General features: G+C 21.5%; 1 protein-coding gene across 3 annotated transcripts in view; it reads right to left on the reverse strand.

Moving 5' to 3' along the window:
* LOC112601473 overlaps nt 1–22,612 on the reverse strand; it is a 107,087-nt gene that overhangs the window by 39,154 nt on the left and 45,321 nt on the right. For 2 of the 3 annotated variants that reach the window (XM_025349117.1, XM_025349118.1), the window contains exon 2: nt 19,831–19,986. The exons of the other annotated variant lie outside the window; for it this stretch is intronic. The gene's annotated coding sequence lies outside the window, so the exon portion shown is untranslated. The remainder of the gene's footprint in view (nt 1–19,830; nt 19,987–22,612) is intronic. 3 annotated transcript variants of the gene reach the window in all.

Here is a 22,612-nt window from a genome sequence, read left to right on the forward strand (position 1 = left end):
AATAAAAATTGTTCCAGTAAAATATACTTAAACTATACAAGTTAAAATCATGATAAATTATATACGTACAAAACCAAAAAATCAAGAAATATCATTATATTTATTCAAGTTCAAAAAAAAAAAAAAATCACACACATTTTATCTATAAATGCATAATTTTTCACCATTTATTTTTATTACACTGAAAACAATGGCAGTTAAATAAGTTAATAATTAATCATAAAAATTATAAAACGTTTAATATTTTAAATCTCTTTCGTTAATTTCTCAGTTTCAATGAACTAAAAAATATATTTTTACTGAAAAGCTCAAAGTTAATATTAAAATAATAAGATAAAAATATAAACTAATGATGCAATTTATTATTATTATCATATTATATAAGTTATTATTATTTATCTACAGCATGTAGATAAAATGTTAATAAAAATAAAACTATTCCTAGTATTAATTTCAGAATAGAGGAAATAAAAATAAATATTAGTTTTATAATTAAAATTCTCTAAATACTACGAGTTTAGAGTGTGTTTTTGTTTATAAGGAACTTATTTTATTCCAGGAAACGTAAAAAATTTGATGAGATATCTATAAAAATTTACAGGAAATCTGTAAAAACACGTTTGATGAAAAACTGTGAAGAGTAAATTCAAATTTGAAACAATTACCATAAACCAAGTTTCAATTACTGCGTAGTGTGTAATTAAATTTTTAAATTTAAGCCAAAACATTTTACTATTTAAATCGTGCATATGCCATATTGTTCTTTAATAATGGTATTTAAATAGCTCTTTCTTTAAAGATTACTTTAAAAAGTCATTTTTTTTTTTTTTTTGTTATTTATCGAAAAATATACACAATACACTATATATTTCTATAGATAAACCTTACCGTATATTATAATTATTTTTTTCAAATTTGGGATACTAATGTATTTTTAATATGTACACATATAATAGAGAACGGAAAATTTTCCTAACGACTATATAGATATTTTACGAATTTTAATTCTAGCACATTAACTTTAAAAGATAAATTAAGTAAATCATAATATTACTTGGTAATCTTGAATCTAAAATGACCATTATAATAATTGAATCAAAATAAGTAGGTATTAACTCTTCTACGTACCGAATGTACCACATGCACAATGGATTACTTTATTTTATATGTTTATAATATTAAATAATATATTAGTAATATTGATGTTATTATTTATATCATATTTTAATTTTAGATATTAGGTACTCTCTAAAAATATTTAAGTTATGAGAATTGGATCATGCTTATTATTTACAATAGTAAATACTCATAATACATTATAAGATTACAGTCTACCGTTCTTCATATACTTTTATTATGTTTAATATTTTGTTATATAATAATATGTATATAACATGATAGATGAGAAATGACTTACTTCTATTGTATCTATCACAAATGAACTACATATTAAAGAGAATAAAAATTAATTTACAGTATCATTTATATGTATATATATAATATATATATATGTATATTGTATAATTAAAAACTAAATTGTTTAAGATAAATGTAACACAAAAATATTATATTTCTTATTAAATGGAAACTAATATACCTATTAAATAATTTAAATTCTAATATTAAGGTACAATTTGATAATTTTAACCTTAATTGATAATTTTTTGAGTAGGTTTTAACTTTTTTTTTTTTATATAATTATTATTATTAAATTTACTAGGTTATTTAAAGTGGGTAAATATTTGTATTTGGTTAAATATTATAAAATAGAATAGTTTGATATTCATGATATAATCGTATATAATTTATTACTGAACTTGAATACGAAATTATTTAAAATAATTTGAAATTGAAACGAATAGAATAGTGCATTGGTTATTGTATGGGCTGGTATTTAAATTTTTGCACTCTTTAAAAAAAAAAAAAAAAAATCATTGATTGATAAATATATATAATATGTATTCATTTTTATTGAAAATATTTCAGTAGTGATTATGAAACGATTTATATGAACCTCCCTATAAAAAAAAAAAATAAATGTAAAATATCGATATTTTAAAAAATATTTTTTTTTACTTTTCATAAAAATAAGTGTTTTTTTTTTTAAATTAATTGATTATTTTTTAGTGTACTACTTTTATGAAAAATGAAAATATCAGCATAATAATATAGTTCTCGATATTAAACGTGATTTTTATGGTTTTTAGATCTTTTTCACTAAAAATTTGGAAATTGTATTTCATCTAAGAGAACTATATTACGAGGAATCAGTAGTTCACACACCACTGCTTTTTAGAAAAATTATCTATCATTTATATGCTAGAAGTTATTCACATAAACTTAAGGAAACACATAACCAAAAATGATTTATTATCAACCGTTTTAATACGATTATTTAAAATAATTCAAAGACTACTTGTATGTACTAGAATTATGAAAGAATATCATCATAATCCACTTTAATCAATGTAAAAATACTTAAGACACTCAAAAGTAATCTCTATACGTCACTTGGATCATAATTTGCTAAAATTTGTATAATTTATAATAAAACATAATGCGCATAAATGTTTTTTGTGATATTTCGGAATTATCTTCCAATGTTAACTTATTACATTATTCTGTTTATTTATCTGCTCATGCCATTATTTTTGTCATATTTTAGTCTTTAAATTATACTCTGCATTTGTTGAGCTATATAAATACAGCTCTAATATTATGGAATAAATTAGGTAATTATAATAGTAATAATTATAAATACTTGATGATGAATATTATTTATTAAGTGGAAAAATATTAACTCTGTAGAGTCTAATAATATATCATGTCGTAAAAACATCGTAGCGTTAAATATTGTTTGAAAATATTCATAAAAACTGTTTTAACAATTAATTAAACATCAAAGAGTCAAGTTCGTTAAAATCATATTCAGTTACGTTAATGTGCGTTATTATATTTTATAGTGAAAATTATCACATAATATAATGGTTTGTAAATTGAATTTGGAGAAAAAAAAACACTGTTAATTAATTTTTATGGATATTTTTTATCATAACATTTATTACATAGAATACAATATCATATGTATAATACTTAAATAATAGTAAAGTTAAAAACATATCTTTTCGTACTTTATTTGAGAATGATACTTGTAGAGAACTATGCATAAATATTTCACATACTGTAATATAATACACGAGTATTATGTATCTTGAAAGCTTACTGTAAATTTATGTTATATGGTGTATTCCATGAATATACTGTATCAGCAAATGTAGTAGTAGCAAACGATACCTAATAATGTCAAGATCAACATAGTTTATTAAGTACTTACGAATTATAATAGATACAAAATTGCTATTTTAAACACTCGTTATTTCATGCATAGTATTTATTATTTTAACCAATTTTGATTATGTGGTATATACCTATTACTATCTATTTTTTGAACATATTAGATTGTAGCGTTTTTTGATGACATATTTTGTTATGTAAAATATTTACAAAGTATGATTTGTGTTCTTTCTTCTTTCCAGTATATATATTGTATATTATATTATATTTTATATTATAATTTAATATTGATTTAACAGTTTACTAAGTACATGCATGCACTTAAAGTTTAGACAAAGGAGTTGGTGTGGCGTACTATATATATATCGTAAAATTAGATAAAATAACTTTTGCAAAGCTGAATCTCCTTTATACTAAACTTAATAATTATATATTTATAATTATAAATTGTTATTTATTTATTATTTTTTTTTTTTTTTTTGGTCACCTCAAATGTTTTCCTCAAATGTTTTAAACTTATCACATTGTATTGTTTTTATAACAGTTTGTTTTAATAAAATTATACTTTGCTTAATATATAATTTATAGATAAAACTTTAAATATTTTATATTTAGTAAAATTCTTAAAAAACAAAAAAAAAAAAAATAGAAAAAAGAATAAACACTTTTTTTTTAATAGAATGTAGAACTAAATAAATTTATAAATAAGTAAACAAAAGTATAAAACATTTATTCAAATCTTACTATTGACAATAACTGCTATGAGATGAGTATTTTTAAAAACAAATAGTAGTAATTTAAAACCTTTATAGGTATTTGTTTTTAATTTATTGAGTTCATATGTGTAATAAAATGTTTTATCAAAATAATTTAATGATAAATATGAACAATAGTCAGCCTTAAATTAATATAAAATTCACTGCCATCAAAGTATAATTGCTCGGTAGAAAATACAAAGGATACCTTAAATAAACATTATGTAAACTAAATAAAAGTTAAAATTTTTAAAAATTTCTTTTTAGCCCATACAATACCATTTCAAACACAGAGCATTCTCGATATACAAAAATAGAATGAGTACACTATGCAATACGTAAAAAAATACTTAAACAATATTTTACTCGATTAATTAATTAAATATTTTATTTATTATTCTTACGTGTAGTACAATTTACAATAAATTACTAAGAATAATATAGTAAAGATGTGTTATGAACGTGTGTTTGATAATAATATACTTTATATACAGCCATTGAGAGTATTAACTCGGTGTGTATTAACAGAACACATAATGTGCTTACTGCTCAAATCTTAATATTAAAGTTATTCCTCCAAAAATGATTATATACATTGTTTTGTATTATGGAATAGTTAATGCAATCATGTAATTGCATGATCATATGCTTCTAAAAAAAAAAAAAAATCTTGGTTAAATTTATTGAAACAATTATGATACAATAATTATACCATAGAGTATACATATAAACGCCGTTAATATTATATACCATCCCAATGCAAATAAATTAATAATACGAGTAATCGAGTAATAGTTTTTTTTTTTTTTTTTGTCCGGCAATCTGTAAAAAGTCTTCCAGACAACCATCGGAGTAAATTCTATGACTGTTAGTGAACTACAATGAATTATTATAGGCTACTTGTTTCTTAGGTATTACATGTGGGCTTCACGACATTATCCTAGGTTTAAATTGCATACGATAAAGCGTCGACGCCTAAAAACCAACGTGATTAATCATGCATTTGTGAACAGACTTAACCAAGAAGGTTGAGTTATGAATAAAACATACTGCAGGCTTGACCTTGTTAGTTATCTGCAGGACCATTATAAGCTATAATTTGTAACTTATCCCTCACGGAGACGTACCTGTTTACTTTTGTATTCAACACTTTTATACTGCGTAGATAACTCGTAACATATTAAATATTTTATTTTATTTATGGTGTGGTTTTTAATACTTCGTATATACGTAAACTTAGTATAATGCTTTCAACAGTTTATAAGAAGTATTAAAAAAGTAAAACAAAAATAACATAAAAATATAAATGCATTATGTTCTTTAAAAAAAAAAAATCATTCAACGTAACACATTTTGTTGAAAATAAAGTGTAAGCATTATATTTTAATTTCAAAAATTCTAAATCACCATTCAATTATTAATTTAAGTAATTTATAATGAATAAGAATATTAGTAATTACTTTGGTATTACTTTAGTATAAAACCAAATATTCACATATACATATTTACATAAGTTTATAAAAATAAAATTAAAAAACCTTCTACTAGTTTCTTTAATTTATACCAATAAGATGATTAATTAGTTTCTTATAGTAATTAGTAAGTAAAATTTGTATTCTCGATGTGATTTAAAATGTAATACTATACCAAAATATATAATTTATTCATAAGTCATAAAAAACAAACAAACAGATGTTTCCTGTGTGAACTTTTATTTATTTATTTATTTTTAAGTAAAATATATTATTTATTATTTAATAATTTCACATGGTTTCATTAAAATGTAAAACCATAAGCTAAACAGTTTAAAATTTATATAATATATAATATTCTTAAAGTTTATTATTTAATTTATATTTTTTGCATATTTTAATAAAATGTGAGGTATATTTCATACTGTGAATTAGTTTGAAATGATATAAAAAATAAACTGTTTTAAAAAAATACGTCGTTACACGTTTTTATTGATTTAAATTTTTTTTTTTTTATGTACTTAATGAAAGGCTTTTCTAGTTCAAATGTAAAACTTTTTTTTTTTAATAATACATTACAACATTTTATATCTACATAGTGCGCCTAGGTTATTTTAATCATAATAATGAAGTTTCTATGCGCTTTTTCTATAAAACTTTGTTTTTAGTTTTAGAAATAAATACTAAATTTAAATTTGATAAAAATAATATTAAAAACGCCATAAGTTGATATTTAAATAATAATTCGAAAAAGTTTGAAGGAAATAGTTAATCGTTGTATTGTAAATAAAGTGTCAAGTCATTATCGTCATTGAGTAAGCCACTATAATGTTTTTGTTAAATTGTAATTCAATGATTAATGATTGAATAAGAAAAAAAAAATTTGAGGTAAGACGGCTGACAGCCTATAATGTATATAACTAAGCTTATTAGTTCATGATATGTATTTTGATATTGCTATTCAAGTAATTTATTTTAGTATTACAGTAGATAGGCTTAATTTTTTTTCTAATATAATTTTTTTATTATATTATTAATGTTAATTTATTATAAAAGTTTTCTTTTGAGAGAATACCTAACCTTAGAAAAAAATTGATAGGCATGTAAAATAAATAGATAATAAGTTAAATTTATTCTAAATATTTTGAAAATGTCATGAAGATATAATAATACAATATATAAATCACCACAAGTTATTATTTTTAAATTACAAAAACTAGTTAAAATTGTTATTCTTCGTTTAAATATATAATTGTATCCAAACTCGCAATTTAATAAAATGTAATATTAAGTATAATATTTATTTATTTATTTCTAATTTCTAAAATATTTTTATACTATATCACGTAAAAGAAATTTTGTACTAAATCTTCAAGCTAGGATAAGCCTAACCTTGCTATAAAAATTTAACATTTTATACATATTTAATTAACTAACTATTGAAAAGTTTTCATGATTTCGACTTAAAAAAAAAAAAGTCCTTATGTATCATTAATATTTTTATAAATAACATTAGTAAAACATTTTGATGAACATTTTATAAAACACTTTTAAGATTTTTAAACGAATAAAAAATGTTTCATTTTCCTAATTATCAAGAAAAATGAAAATCTTAACTCATAAAAGTAACAACTAGATTCTTGCTAAAAAATATATTGCAGTTGAAAATTTAATAAATAAAAATAAACATCATTGTAAAATCAATAAATTCATCGCTCTATTTTATATCTAAAGAAATAGTAGGTATTTTTAAATACAAAATATTATAGTAAACAGTTATAAGAAATCACCATATCGAATTAAACCGTAGTCAACTAATATGTATTTCCCATAAGACTATTTTACCGAAATATTATATTTTACATACTTTTAATAACTATGTATGGAACGCATATTTCTTAGTTAGTTTAAAAAATTGAATTATACTTGTACATGAAAATATTTAAAAATGATGTTTTATAAATTTACGTATTTTCGTGTTATTTTAGTGAATAATTGATTTAAAAATCGTAGCGAAAGTTTTATTAATTTATTATTATCTTCTTTCAACGTTAAAATTATTGAAGTCATAAATTCTATACGCGATTATTGAACGACATGTTTAATAATAAAATATCTTCTTTACTAGAAAACCCTAAGACAAATAATATAAAATCGTACTTTTTATACATAAATTTGTGGGTGCCAAAAGTATTTATTTTATTAATAACTAAAAATAACAACCAATTCAATTGAGATTAGTTTATATAATATTCACACTAAAGCAAAATATATGTTAATTAAATATAAATTTAATCAGAAATTTTCAAAATAAATAGTGCTATTAATTTTAATGACACGCATTTTTATAACTATACTATTATTATATTGTAGTGCAAACATTGAATGTAATGTACCGAATAAAAGAGAAAAATAATCGAGTTATAGGAAAACTAATTAAGTTGGATTTGTCAAAAAACAATTATTTAATTAGAATAATTTCATATAATTGTTAAATATTATAAAGTAGAATTAAAATATAATGTTTACCATGGTATTGTAAAAATAATCAACTATAAAAATTAATAATAAGGAATGCTTTTTTTGTTATATAAATTTAAGACCAAACATGACATATTATAACTAATAACTTAACTATTAAATTGTATTAGTTTCTTTCTTAAGGTATATTTTTATCCAAAAATTATAAATTAAGTGAATAAATGTGATGAAAAAATGGTATAGAAATAGTTTTTTATGAAAAAAAAAAAAATATTTATGTAAATTAAATCAATATACATATATTTGGTTTATTGTGTTATGTTGAATATATTTTTTATAGTGAATTTATTTTTACTGTAAAAATACAACTATAATTACTTAGAAATATTTGGAAAATTGTATAACTGTTGTTTATTTTTACTAATGCGTCAATATTGAGGGTGTTTTATTGTGCATTTTTAATGAAACATAATTTTTGTTTATTTTGATTGTAATTTTGGTCTGTTAAGGTTATATATTATCATAAAAATGGAATAACCATAGTGATTCAAGTTAAAAGTTTAAAAGTGTATCGTTATTTGAATCAAGCACGTAATGTCTTCCTCTTTTGTTCTACACCACCGCAGTCTATTTAACTTGACAGTGGTCGTAAATTATGTTTGTGTTTATGTCTTTTAAATGCAATATTGTGCGTAGTGTAAAATTCTAACGACAGAAAAATATCAAATAATATTAAACTAGCTCATTACCATTGATTCCTTGACATAAATAGAAGTATTTCTTTATACACATAAAAAATTAATAATATTAATGTCGTTAAAAAACAATAAAATATTGATAAGAATTTTTATATTTCTAACTCGGACTAAGTATTAAATCCGTGGTTTATAGGTAAGAAGTATATAGACAAATCATATTTCAGATATTCTTCTCGTGATCATTAATATAAATTATCCTTCTAAATCTTACATCAAAATATAAATATTTACACTTCGCTTACAATCGGGCTTGTCATAATAATAATAATAAAAGAAAAATCAAAAAAAAATGGTGAAATTAAAGAAGTCAAAATAATTGTTTCAAAGGTAGTTACACCACTAAGGGATAGATAAAGATAGGTAAAATGAAGTAATAAATATTGCATTAATCGCTTACTACCTTCTCTTATGACTTATTATATGTAAATTTTACTACTATTTTGTGTGTTACTATATCAGTTATACAGCTATGCCGACTACATTAGTTGAAGCTTTGTGTTTAGTTAAAATACATTTTTTAGACCAAGTTTGGATTGATTTTCTAAAAGTGGGCAAATAAACGAAGAGATAACAAAAATGAATAGAGTTTAACAAGAACATTTTTTTGTTTAATTTTATCTACCGAAATATAAAAAAATTTATTAATCGGACAAAAATTCGGTATTTTAAGTATTACTATTACAGTATATTTGTCCGTTAACAAATTTGACAGTTAGATTTGTTTTTATATTTTAATACATAAGCGAGTAAATATGAAAATATATTTTTATATTTTTTATGATAAAATTAGATTACATGATAAATAATCTGACAATAGTACACATACATCATTTAGATTAATTTTATAAAGGAGGCTATCCATTAATAGAACTCTTTAGAAATTGATTTGTTAATTTAAATTAAGAGACTACTGCAGCAGAATTTTTTGAAACAATGTGGGTTGACGAAAAGTGTATGAGAATGATAAGTGGAAAATGAGAGGATTTGAGCGATGTTAAAGTTTTGTGTGAAATTTTGTATATTATTTTTTAGCTAGTGTTTGGTTATATCGGTTTTTAAGTATTTTTATAATACTTTATTTGTTAAATATAAAATATTAAAATTTAAAATATACGTAACTTTATTTAAAATTAAAATATAAAAAAAAACGTTGGTTAAACAAAATTACTTTATCTTAAATTTAAGTTTTACAATAATATTAAGGCTAAAAATATAAAACGGATTCTACTGAATGAAAATTTGTTACGTTGTACTTTGTGTGTTTGCAATACGAAGACAATACATTATGTAGACGCAACGTATATTAAAAGTTAAACATAATATGAGAACATTTTTCATTATTGATTTTAATATTTTGGTTGAGAGTATCATTATTTTCTATACTGTAAAAAAATTTATAGCAGTTAACAGACAGCTAATTAGACATCATGAGAAATAAAGGTAAGTAATTATATCACCAGAAATTTGGTTGAATAGGTATGTTTAGGGAGTATTTGACTAGCCTTTTGCGTAAATTTTCGTATCATATGCAAAATTAAATGGGTATCTAACAGATAAAATTAATCTTTAATGGAAAAAAATAAGATAGGATATATATCCAATAGTTTAGAATCTACCTTGGTAACATAATCGTCATTTTATAGGTATGGTTGGTATCGAAAAAGTGGTGATTTGAATACTAAATTCGAAAACTTATATATATTTAGAGAATAAACTGTCATTTAGTTTGATTTTAATATTAAAATGGTTGTAGTTATTTATGTAATCATAAATCCTAGTCTGTGACGATATTTATGAAATAAAAGTATTAATAATTTTAATATATTTTGTGATAGTTCAAATAAATGCCTAGTAAAACTTTCGTGGTGACTAAAGAAAAATAAAATAATAATTTATACCATCATTGTAATGGATAATGATAACAATAAACTTTTTTTTTTTTTCATAATTATGGAAGTATAATAAACATGGAAGTTAAATGATATTCAATTATTTCGTATCAATTCTAAAAAGAAAAAGAAAATAGTAAATATATATAGTGTTTTAATTGTGTAACATTTTATTTTACACGCTTTCATCAAAGTTTATAACTTTATCAACTTTTGAAAGACAATAATTATAAAAAAAATTATAAAGTCTATATTTCCCCCTATATACTAAATTCTTTTTTTATGTATTAGTATTGTTTCAAAATGTGAAACACCTATCGAAATAGTCTCGAGGCTAAAGTGTTTGCTTAATTTTTAATCATAATAAATAACAAATATATAATTTTTTAATGTATTTGTGAACCTTTATTTATTATACTTATTTACAGAGAATAGTGGATACAGAATAATAAAATATATTACATTAATTAATAATTTTAATTTAGCTTTCGATTATTTGTATGAACTATTATTTAAAGTTCATGAAAGTATATTTTTTTTCTAACATAATTTATATTTGTCTATTTAATTCTAATGTACATTAACATTATTTCATTATTTTGTACATCATTCAAATGCCCGACATGCCGCGTGAAAATAAATCATTGCCGCCTCCCACCGTTTTTTTTTCGGTAGAAATAAAAACAGCTTTTAATTCTGTCTACACTAACAATCTTGTAGCAATTGTAATACACCTGCTTATATATATATATCATTACAACATTCCCCTTTTTAATTGTAGTTTTGATATTTTTTTTCAACGCTTTCAGATTTTTTTCTCGTTTACAGATTATATATAACAGAAAGATTAATACACAAAGGTCTTCTGTAGTATAGTTTCTCAAGAACCTATTTTTGACATTCGTATTTGTCATTAGTCACTTAAACTCTAATAAGCCTAATTATTATTTTTTTTATATACCGATGTCTAAAGTAAATGTTATCTTTATTTGTATTTATTTAAAATACACTTAACTGGTTCCATACAATATTTTGATTTATCATATCACCAACATAAAATAATTTAGTGGTTTTTAATCGACAATTGTATTATTAAAATTTAAATACTCAATTACTATTACTTAGGCTATCTATTTGTTTAACTATTGATCTATTGGTTACTAGTTACGAAATATATCTACTTCATAACTTGAAACATAATATTAAAAATATAATTGCTTTTATTATTTTTTTATTTTATTTCGTATCAAGAATTTTGATATCAATGAACCACCACTTAAAATTAATTTTATTATTCATGTAATTAATTATAAACAATAAACACTTAAATTTTGATATCATTATGCCGTAATTATTTTTTATTTTTAACAATTTTTAAAAAAAAATTATTGTTAAAAAATCGTTATTATCACCCAAACTTGTAAATTATACTTTTTCTTATGAAATATTGAATATTATTATTTATAAAAATATTCATTAACTTAAATATGAATTTTCCCATTCAATGTTAGTCAAAATAATTTTTAGCGTTATTTATTATCAAAAAGTATTTTTGTTGTGTAGATGATCTGTAACTTCTTTAATTTTAAAATAATTATAAAAAATAAAATCACACATGAAACCAAGTCTGGGTGTCATATTACATTCTATTAATTTTGTACATCTTGTCTTAGGGTAATAAAACGTAATTAAACATTTGAATGCAGTGAATAATAATAAACTACAATTGCGTCATTGGATTCAAAAAATTATTTCATCGATTGTATTATTACAGTATAATAAATACCGTCGTTCGATAAAGGCGTCTCGTGTAATCGATTATTCTTATCTTTAGTACCATATAGCCTTTCATAAAAAAATATTACTCTAGATCTTTTCCCTTTCACAGACCTGAATTGTGAACACTATTCACAATATTTTATACAGTTCATAATACATTCCTGTTACATCCCAACTAGTATTTCAATTGAATATTTCTAAAAATACTTTAATGAAATCGATAACTTGTATATACAGTACCTATATTATATTTTAATAATAACAGATGACTTCAACCTGCCTTGTATTTCTTTGAAATACTCTGGTACATACTTTAAAGTTAAAGGTTCAATGAATAATATAACCGACATAATAAAAAAGTCAATTGCATTATTACAATTGTGTTTAAACACAATCCAATAGATAATAAAATAATAGTATACTCGATTTAATTTGTTCAAACAGTAATAGCCATTGAAAATAAATGTTTTTTTAGTCTTGACTGATTTAAATCTCTCCAAATTAACGTCACTACCATTGATATTTTAAAATCCTTGTATACAAAAATTATATTTTTAATTTTTCTCGAGGAAATTACTTATTATGCGAAGAACGCTCGTTTGTGTTAATTTAAGTGAAATTGTATTTTTTATAATAAACATAATCTATCATTAATAGTTAATACTTTTTATAAATTATCATACTTCGTTATTGATACATTTTTACTAGAATTTTAATATAAACAAATTAATTACCCTAAAAATGACTATGAATTTTATAAATTACATTAATTATGTACACTATTGAGGCCAAATCAAATCATAAATCTTATACGAACATAATTTTATCCGTAATCTATCTATCTCGTTTATATTTTAAATATTTTTTTTTCGATAATGACACTTGTTTTAAATATTTTAAATTTAAAAATTTAAGCTCTTCATTGATGATAATAAATAATACTATAGAAATATGAAGTAATCGAGTAAAAAATTTTTTTTTATTGCAAGACAATCTGAAAAGACTTTCCAAATGTTGTACTGAAAATGGTTTAAGCATTAATATAAGCAAATTTGCAAAGGTATTATTTCATAGAACTCAAAATAAAATCTTATTAGATTATTCGATAAGCAAAAAAAATCTGAGTATGATAATGTATGAAACTTCAGTGTTTCTACATTTCAATCCAACCTATAATTTTCCACCCATATCTACCAGATTTTTCTTAAAATTATCAAAACTATTGGCTTATTATTTAGAATTACCAAATCTTCAACGACATTAATTGTCTCAGAATTCTTTTTATGCTTTAGTATGACCCATATTGGAATATACATCAATTTTAAGAAACCTCGCTATGATCTCGCATAAAAAAATTCGAAAGAGTACAAAAAAAAATTAAACGAGATATATTTATTTGAAAAAAGTGTAACCGACGTACTAGATGACTCTTTAATTAAGTCATAAGAAATTAATTTAAAACTTAATTTTCATTCAACTCTTTGTAAAAAATATCTGATATATTTTTTTTTTATAAATTAATTAATGTATATGTATTATATTATTTCCAATTTTTGATCGCATTTATTTCTACGTACATCAATTCAACACTCGCTAAAATTCTACATTTTATGTAAGAATTCACATCATTAACTATTTAACTATGAACTAAACAGTCCACTAAGTAGACTTCTATCACTAGGAAATCTATCTAACTTCGATTTCTTCTTCAGTTTTTTACTGTACCTAAGACGAAATAATTCAAATTTACACTATACTAGTGCAATTATATAGTCTTTTACAATGTTAATTATTATCTCTTGTATATTTGAATTCTAGTATTTAGCTCATCTGTAATATATTAGTCGTTAATGTATTATCATTATATACTTAACCTTAAAACGCGTCAATTCAACTTAACAATAGATAAAAATTATTGGTACATAAATGAATTTATCAATGTTCAATTAAAATAAACTTTTAAAAAGTACCATCTTTCTATAAATTAAAAAATGATCACCATTAATTTGTTTAATGCTTATAAGAAAATTGAATTTATTTTATTTTATTAGAATTGATTAACTCAGATTAAAATGACCGAATCATCGGAGTAAAAAATTAAAACCACCAAAATCACTCAATTATATAACAGACATTCAGTATACTTTGAAATTGTGAACAGAAAAAATCCTTGTAATGGATATATTTAATTTTAATTCGATAATAAATCACCGTTTTATATGATAAAACTTTTTTAAGCAGAGATAATCTTTTTAACTTTTATATATTCATATGCCGATAAACATTATATTATGCATGCATATTTATGTTGCAGCTAATAATTTATTTGTATTACTAATATCATAAGTTAAATTAACTTTTACCAAAAAAAAATTATAATAAATAATTTAAGCATTACTAGCCAATATTAGTTCATAATAAGTCAATAACGACACATACTGTTAAACAATGTAAATAATATGATAGTATAAACAACTTGAAATGTATCTAATTACTTTTAAAATATTTTTGTTTACTCAAGTCCTTATGAATAACATTTTCGAATCACTAAATAATTAACGAAAATCTTTATTTTTTATATAAATATTTAATTTCAGTAAAATTTAACTTGATATGTTAATAAAAATAGTTGTTGTATAATTAATATATCACAAGTTTTTAAAAATTATAAGAGGAACATAATATTACACGATTAAAAAATGTATATACATTGAAAATATTATACATTTTTGATATTTTAACAAAATAAATGTCATCTTTATTTTAACTTCATAAGATTATAAAAAAAAAAATATGTCTTTATATTTGCTACATTTTATGATAAGGAAAATATAAAATTAAAGATCTTGTATTAAATTAAATTTTTGAACTTTTTAACTTATCATTTTTTTGATAATGATATCATTTTTTTCTATATAAATTTAATATTAAAATACATTTTATTTTACAAATATTTTTTCCTCTTATTTTCAATAAGTTATTTTATTCAACATATAAAATTGATCTTGAAATACAAACGAATCCATAATTTAGTTTCCATTTAGACCAATTTTTGAATGCAATTTCTTACTACATAATTCAAATTATAGTATCCAAGCATCGGTATTATTTTTATTTTCTCCATAATTAACAGTTATGATACTTGTCTTGTACATCGCAATAACTTTGGATTTCTATATAAAACTATTTAAAAACGTTTCACCAATTCAATTCAACTTGATCCATTTAACAATTAATGTAGAGTTAACAATGATCTATCCGTTTATTTAAAAAATTTAATTATACAACAAGGTCATTGGTGTAAAATTGTATACGTGTTTAATTGTATTTAAGTATGCGATTAAAAGCAAACGTATCGTGGAAAATAAAATATTTATGTTTTATCTACATTTGATTTATTTAAGTATTTCAATAGATCCAAAGATATTTTTCAAATTTAGATACAGCATATTAGCATGACATGTAGTCTAATGACTAATATATATTTATTTTAAATTTCCGTAGAAAATAGATTGGTATATATTATTTTGTGTTTGCAAAAAAAAATATACAATATATACACAAAATATTTTATTTAAATTGAACTTTTAGTGTGGTTATTAGTCAAATCAACATAATTATTTATTGTTTGTATTTTAGTATACAAATATATTTTTTAAAGTGAATAAAAATCAATTTTAACAATATCAAAACCAAGTTGTAATAAATATGTAAATTATTTAAACTTAAAAATGTTCATGACTTACTTAAAAATTAAAACATTTGAAAAAACTAACGAAAGATATACAAAGTTAACAATATTAATTTACAATAACTATTGAAAGAAAATTTAAAATGTTACTTGTTTGTAAGATCGGAAATAACATATTTAAGAATGTAACGTCTTCTTAAAAACTATTATTAACTGTACACGGTTTTAATATTAATTATCTATACTGCTTATTATGATGATTGTGAAAGTAAATTTTACACAGTTTTTATACATTTGTTGTAAATATTTGAAGTTTAAAGTTTCTTTAAATAATTATACAATATACGCATTGATCCAAATTATTTTTTGAATAAAAATAATTGATTAATTTAAAATATGAATTAAAAAAATAATTATAGTAATAATATTCTAGAGCTTATTTTAATTTAAGTATAATACAATCGATTATAACATATGTTGTGTGATAAATAATAGGTATACCTACAATTAAAATAGTAAAGTTATCATAAATTATGATACATTTAATGTAATAATCATCATTTTTATTTTGAATAATTTAATTAAATTGACCATATTATTTAGGGTTATCAACAAATGATTTTATTACGATTTCAATGTACAATATTAAAAACGTCAATGTATATAACCATAAAATCTGAGCTGCGTGATCGTAAAAAGCGAAAAAAAAAGAAAAAAAAACCAGATGGTAACAATATTGTACAGCTGCAGTATACTACAATATTATTATATACATAAACATATACCTACATACATAATATATATATTGTAATGTAGCATAAAGTTAGATTCTCGGAAGTGGATCTTGGGAGATTTTATCTGCGCCATTCACAAGTCTCTACTCGCGAAGCAAAAATATAACACTATTATGAAAACATTAAGTATACTATATATATATATACGAATTGTATACATACGATTCTAATTAAAATGATTTCAATATTGTATTAATTATGAATATTCCATTAGTATAACTTACTCTTTTTGACCTACAAACATGTTACAGTCTTTTACGCAAAACAAAAAATAGTATTAAATCAATTATTATTGTAATTATTATTATTTGTAACCTTATAATACTTATAATAATACATAGGTTTTATGTATTTAATTTTAATCGAGTCAAAACCAATTATATCAGTTATATATAAAAACAATCTTTTGTTAACACTAAAATAATAAAATGTGAAGTAAACTGGTGGTAATTTAATATACTAGTAAAAAAACATAAACATATAAAAAGAAATAAACACCTATATACGTATAACAAATTTGTATTATATATTTAAAACGTGCACTTATAACATACTAAACATGAAAAATTAAAGTTAAGTTATAAGGTAAAGTAGAGATAGTGGCTGATAACCAAATATTATATTGGACAGATCTGTGAAAGATTTAGGAATAACTTTAATGTAGCTAGTTTTATACGTATCAGGAAAAACAATAGCGAAGGATAATTAAACAGATACAGTAAATGTATTGTGTTAATATTATATACATATAAATATATATATATCTAAAATTATTTTATTAATACGTTTGAAATTAAATCTGGACCAGTTATAGAAGCGGAATTTAGAAAAGCTAAAAGATTCAAAATTTCTTAAATGATTCATCCAAAACAAAGTGAATGACTTTTGGTAGATTTTGTTGAATACAATATTGACACAATCATAATTTTCATAAACACTCAAGAAATATTTAGTGAAGCAGTTGGTACAATTATCAAGAATATTAAACTGTTTATAATGTATAAATGCATACTACTATTGGCAGAAAGATATTTTTTGTTTATAATTATTAGTGGTCAGAATAATATTCTTTCAAAACAGCCAAAATATGATGCTGATATTCCCCTAAAAAATTGATAATATTCTTTAAATATTTTTTTTTTTAAACTATAGTTAAATATGCAAAAAATATACTTTTACAGTAATATATTCTTATAAATTCAAAATATATTTTTATATTTAAAAAAAATACAATCTAATTGAAATATAAAGGTCATTAATTATGATACAATTTTATATGTTTACTGAAATATAATTTTTTTATTTATTTATTTAAATAAACAATTATTGGTAAGTACCTTATAATTTAGCTTTAAAAAATGTTTAACTTAAAATCTTATTAATTCATTCCATATTGTTATTCCATTTATAATTATCTTAATACTAACAGACTAAAAATGTATTTAATATTATTAATAATTTCCATCTATACAATACAAAATATCCAAATTCTATAAAATTAATTGATATATTCTCTAATATTCTTTTTTATACAAAATATTCTCTTACTTAGAAATATTCTCAAATATGCAAAAAAAACTTTTGCCATTGAATTATATGATTCATAACTTTTATAGATTTTAAACCGAAATTTTACTGCATAGACTAAAAAAAAAAAATATGCAAAAGAATATTATTCCTACCTCTATTTATAATTAAGAAATTTCAAAAAACAAAAAAACATTTTTAAAAACTGAATTTTTAATCAAATTTTATGCCAAAATAATTTTAATAATTTTAGATGTTAAATTGGTATCTTAAGTTATAGATTGTAATTGTAAATTTGACTGAACTTCCGGTGGTTTTTTAGCACCTAGTCTAGCAGATTCTTATGTTTTATTTAGTCATGAACCAAATCGCTATTTAAGAACATCTACATTTAAACTAACAAGAGATGAACAAGCTATATAGTACAGTTTAGAAAATTTTACATAATTCACATTCTTGCGTTCAAACAATATAAAACTATATATTTCAAACAATTTATGCTATAAAATGTCGATTAGAAGGAGCAGAAAAAAATAAAATGGTTGAATTGAATGAAGGTCAGATTTGAACTTTGGTATACTTAACATGATGAGTCAGCAAACTTGAAACCTTATGTAACTATATACTATCAAAAGCTATGCGAGACTGCTTTTTAATGTGCTTTAGATTTTTGTATCTGTGCACTCATAACTAAAATTACAATGTATTTTATACGGGCAAAGCACAATGCATAAAATGAACAATATATTATAGTAGCATAATATCCTATTATAAACATATAATTTACACTAATATGAGAAAGTAAAAGGCGTTTTATGTTGTAGCCATGGTATTTTTGGTAGATAGTATGTATTTTATCATGTTTTTGAAAAATGATATCCTTTTTAAATTTATAGCTGTAATAGTTAAAGGAAGGTACCATAGAGTTAATATTAGGTAATAAATACCGACCAAAAAAATAGCTTGAGCCGAAAAATATACAATAATACTGATCGTTATGAATTCGAATATTGCTGTTATTTCGAATAATATCGCAAAAGTTATTATTAAATAAATCACATAAAATCGGATTGCGATGCCACCTTTTGTTTTTCATCTGAAAAGTGAATCCGGATTAGCCTCCGCCAGGTTTTGTGGACTTGTTACTTTACAACTACTATATTAATTTTATAATTAGAATATTATAATTTATTTATGTAATATAATTATATACTTAGAATTTCTCCAAAATTATAGCGCATGGTATACGGAATACCGATTAACAATTGGTAATTTGTAATTAAGTTCCTTAATAATCCTTGCAGGACTATATTTTGTATATTTGGTTGAGTTATTAATCAATAAATATTTGTTAAGTATATCTACATATTAAATATGCTATAATACATACCGCCAAGTAATTATATGATGGAAGAATTTTTTTTTCAAAATAGTATATTTGATGAAAAAATAATTCTTATTTTCATGGATTCAATACAACTTTCGTAATCGTTTCACTGATTTTATTCCATATTTATCAATGATGCATGTTTATATTTCTGCAGTTCTGTAAGTACACATAAATACATAATTTAAATCGTATTCAAGAATAAAATTAATAATATATATATTTATATGTGTGTATTATATATTACATAATAAAAAAAAATATATGAATTATTTAAAACGATAGAGGAATGGATAATGAGTTATCGATTATTTTTGAAAAAAACACGTCACAAAATAAAATGAGAAAGTCAATATAATGAAAAATTACACTAAAAATAAAGCTTAATAACTGCAGTTTTTTGACTTATAATATTATTTTCAAAATAATATTCAAGATAAAATTTTACGTATCTAGCTAAAATTTTTTAATGTAGCTGTATTTTATCATATTTTTTCAAATTATTTATTAATAATACAAAAGTAATCACGACAATATTTTTTGCCAATAAACCATACTACAAAAACAATGGCAGTATCATTATACAAATTAAAATATGTTTACATATATCAAATTATAAATGAAATTTAATGTTGTGTGGGTATTACTAGATATAGGTGAGTAATATTATTATGATAATATTCTTACTAATATTTTATTTGATCAATAAAAATGTTATCAAAAAAAAATATTTTATAATGATATATTTATAACAATTTTAAATACCTATAAAGAAAACTGTACATTAACTAGACTACATAAGTGAGACAAAAATATTCTTATACATACTTTACAGTATAAGTAGTAAAATATTATTGATGAAATCGGATATAAAAATTATATTCGCGGTCTGTAACTAGTTGTGGTTTTTTTTTTTTTTTAACCAAAATATTATTATTTGATATTAATGAAAATGTTTTTTCTTCTTTTAATGTATACATAATACATATGTATCATAATTTATATTTATAAAACAAAGAAAATAATTTAATAAAATCTATGATATGTCTATAATTTTAGAATTAAATAATATTTTATAAAAAGCTTATGAAAAACTAAAAATATGAATTTTAAATGCAGCTAAAACTCGTTTTTATAACTATAAAAATAGTGTTCTGTTAATGAATTTATAATCTAACATTATAAAGTTTTTGTATTATTTTCTTTTAAATTTTATGGTTTTCACTTTTATTAAATTAAATTATATTTTAATTTCACACATATCTATATGATTATTTAGTATAAATATAAATATTTTCAAAATAAGTTTAAAGCTATGAATATTATCTATGTGTTCTATTATTTTCTTTATTTTCTATTTATTATTATTTTTACTTTTTTATAAATATTTAATTTTAAATATCTAATGTAATTTTATTGTCTTAAAAAATATATATTATAAATAGTACATTATATACTGAACGATCAGGAGTCAGGATGATTCACTAATTATGATCACTGTTTTTTCTTCTTCAATATTAGATAATATACTTAAAATCTTAATCTTGTAATATTTTTAAAAATACTTAAAAACCATGTTTTAAAATTATTGAAATTTTTATGTTATTTAATGAGTATTTTAATGAAGTAAATATACGTCTGTTTTTCAAATGAAAACATTCCTTTTCAATTGTAAATTATTTAGTGGATTATTTTTCTGAAAATTTTGAAATTCCAAAATAAAGATGAGTATTTTTAGTAAATCTTCTTTTTTGAATGTACCTAATAAAGTATTACATTATTTATTATGTTTCATGTTTCCGGAAACTTATATCAATATTAATGCACTATGTAGGTAATATTACATATTTATAAAAAAAAAGGTTGGACTATAATTTAAATTTTTTTTTTGAGATCGGACTCTCCCTATTATCGAAATTCTTGTAAAATATAATTTAGATACTCGTATATTTTTCCGATTACTAATAATTCAGCATAGTGAACATTTCCTGTTTTCGTGATTTTCGGGTCCGGTACCTACGGAAATAGTCATTAAATTTCTTTACGCTCTCGGAGTTATATATCCTTCCAGACCACATGCGTATTGATTTAACTGTTTACAAACTCCCCTTGTTCTAAAATACGCATTCTTTGCTATACATATACGTATGCGATAACACCGTACAAGCAATTTCGTTTCCTACTTCCTTTCCACAACACATTTTAAATAAAAGTTTGTAGTATTTGTTTCAAGTAAAATTATCACTCTATATATGGGTCAGTGATTTGTTCACCTATGTTGCCACATGAAAATATTTGATTATTATTACAGTTGGAGCGTTTAAAAAAAAAAAAAAAAAAAATGATAGAACTTTTACTCTTAAGTTACAGTATTATGATAGGTATATACAGTTCTATACAGTTTACTAAAATTACGATTTCATTAATCCGACTAAAATAGCTATTATTTATATTATATTTATGTTTGTTTTCACCAGAAGATAAGATTGGCACTCAGGAGACTCTAGTTATTTTCTCAATCTTGTTCCAGTTGAAAAAAGATTATATTACATTAAATATTTACACAACATCGTCTATGCACGTAAGTATTCGATTTGATTACGTGATCATGAAATATCTCTAATAACCTATCAACTTAAATTGTTATTTAAAAAATATTTGACATTGGATCTGTATGTATAATACATTAATACATTATCTTAGGATTAATTGATTGTTATTTTTCAAAGTTTCTCCCAAAAAATTATCTGATGAATCTGATAAATATCACTATAATTATTTATTG

Source organism: Melanaphis sacchari, unplaced genomic scaffold, assembly GCF_002803265.2.
Source record: "Melanaphis sacchari strain LSU unplaced genomic scaffold, SCAv2.0 Contig79_pilon_pilon, whole genome shotgun sequence".
NCBI lineage: Eukaryota > Metazoa > Arthropoda > Insecta > Hemiptera > Aphididae > Melanaphis > Melanaphis sacchari.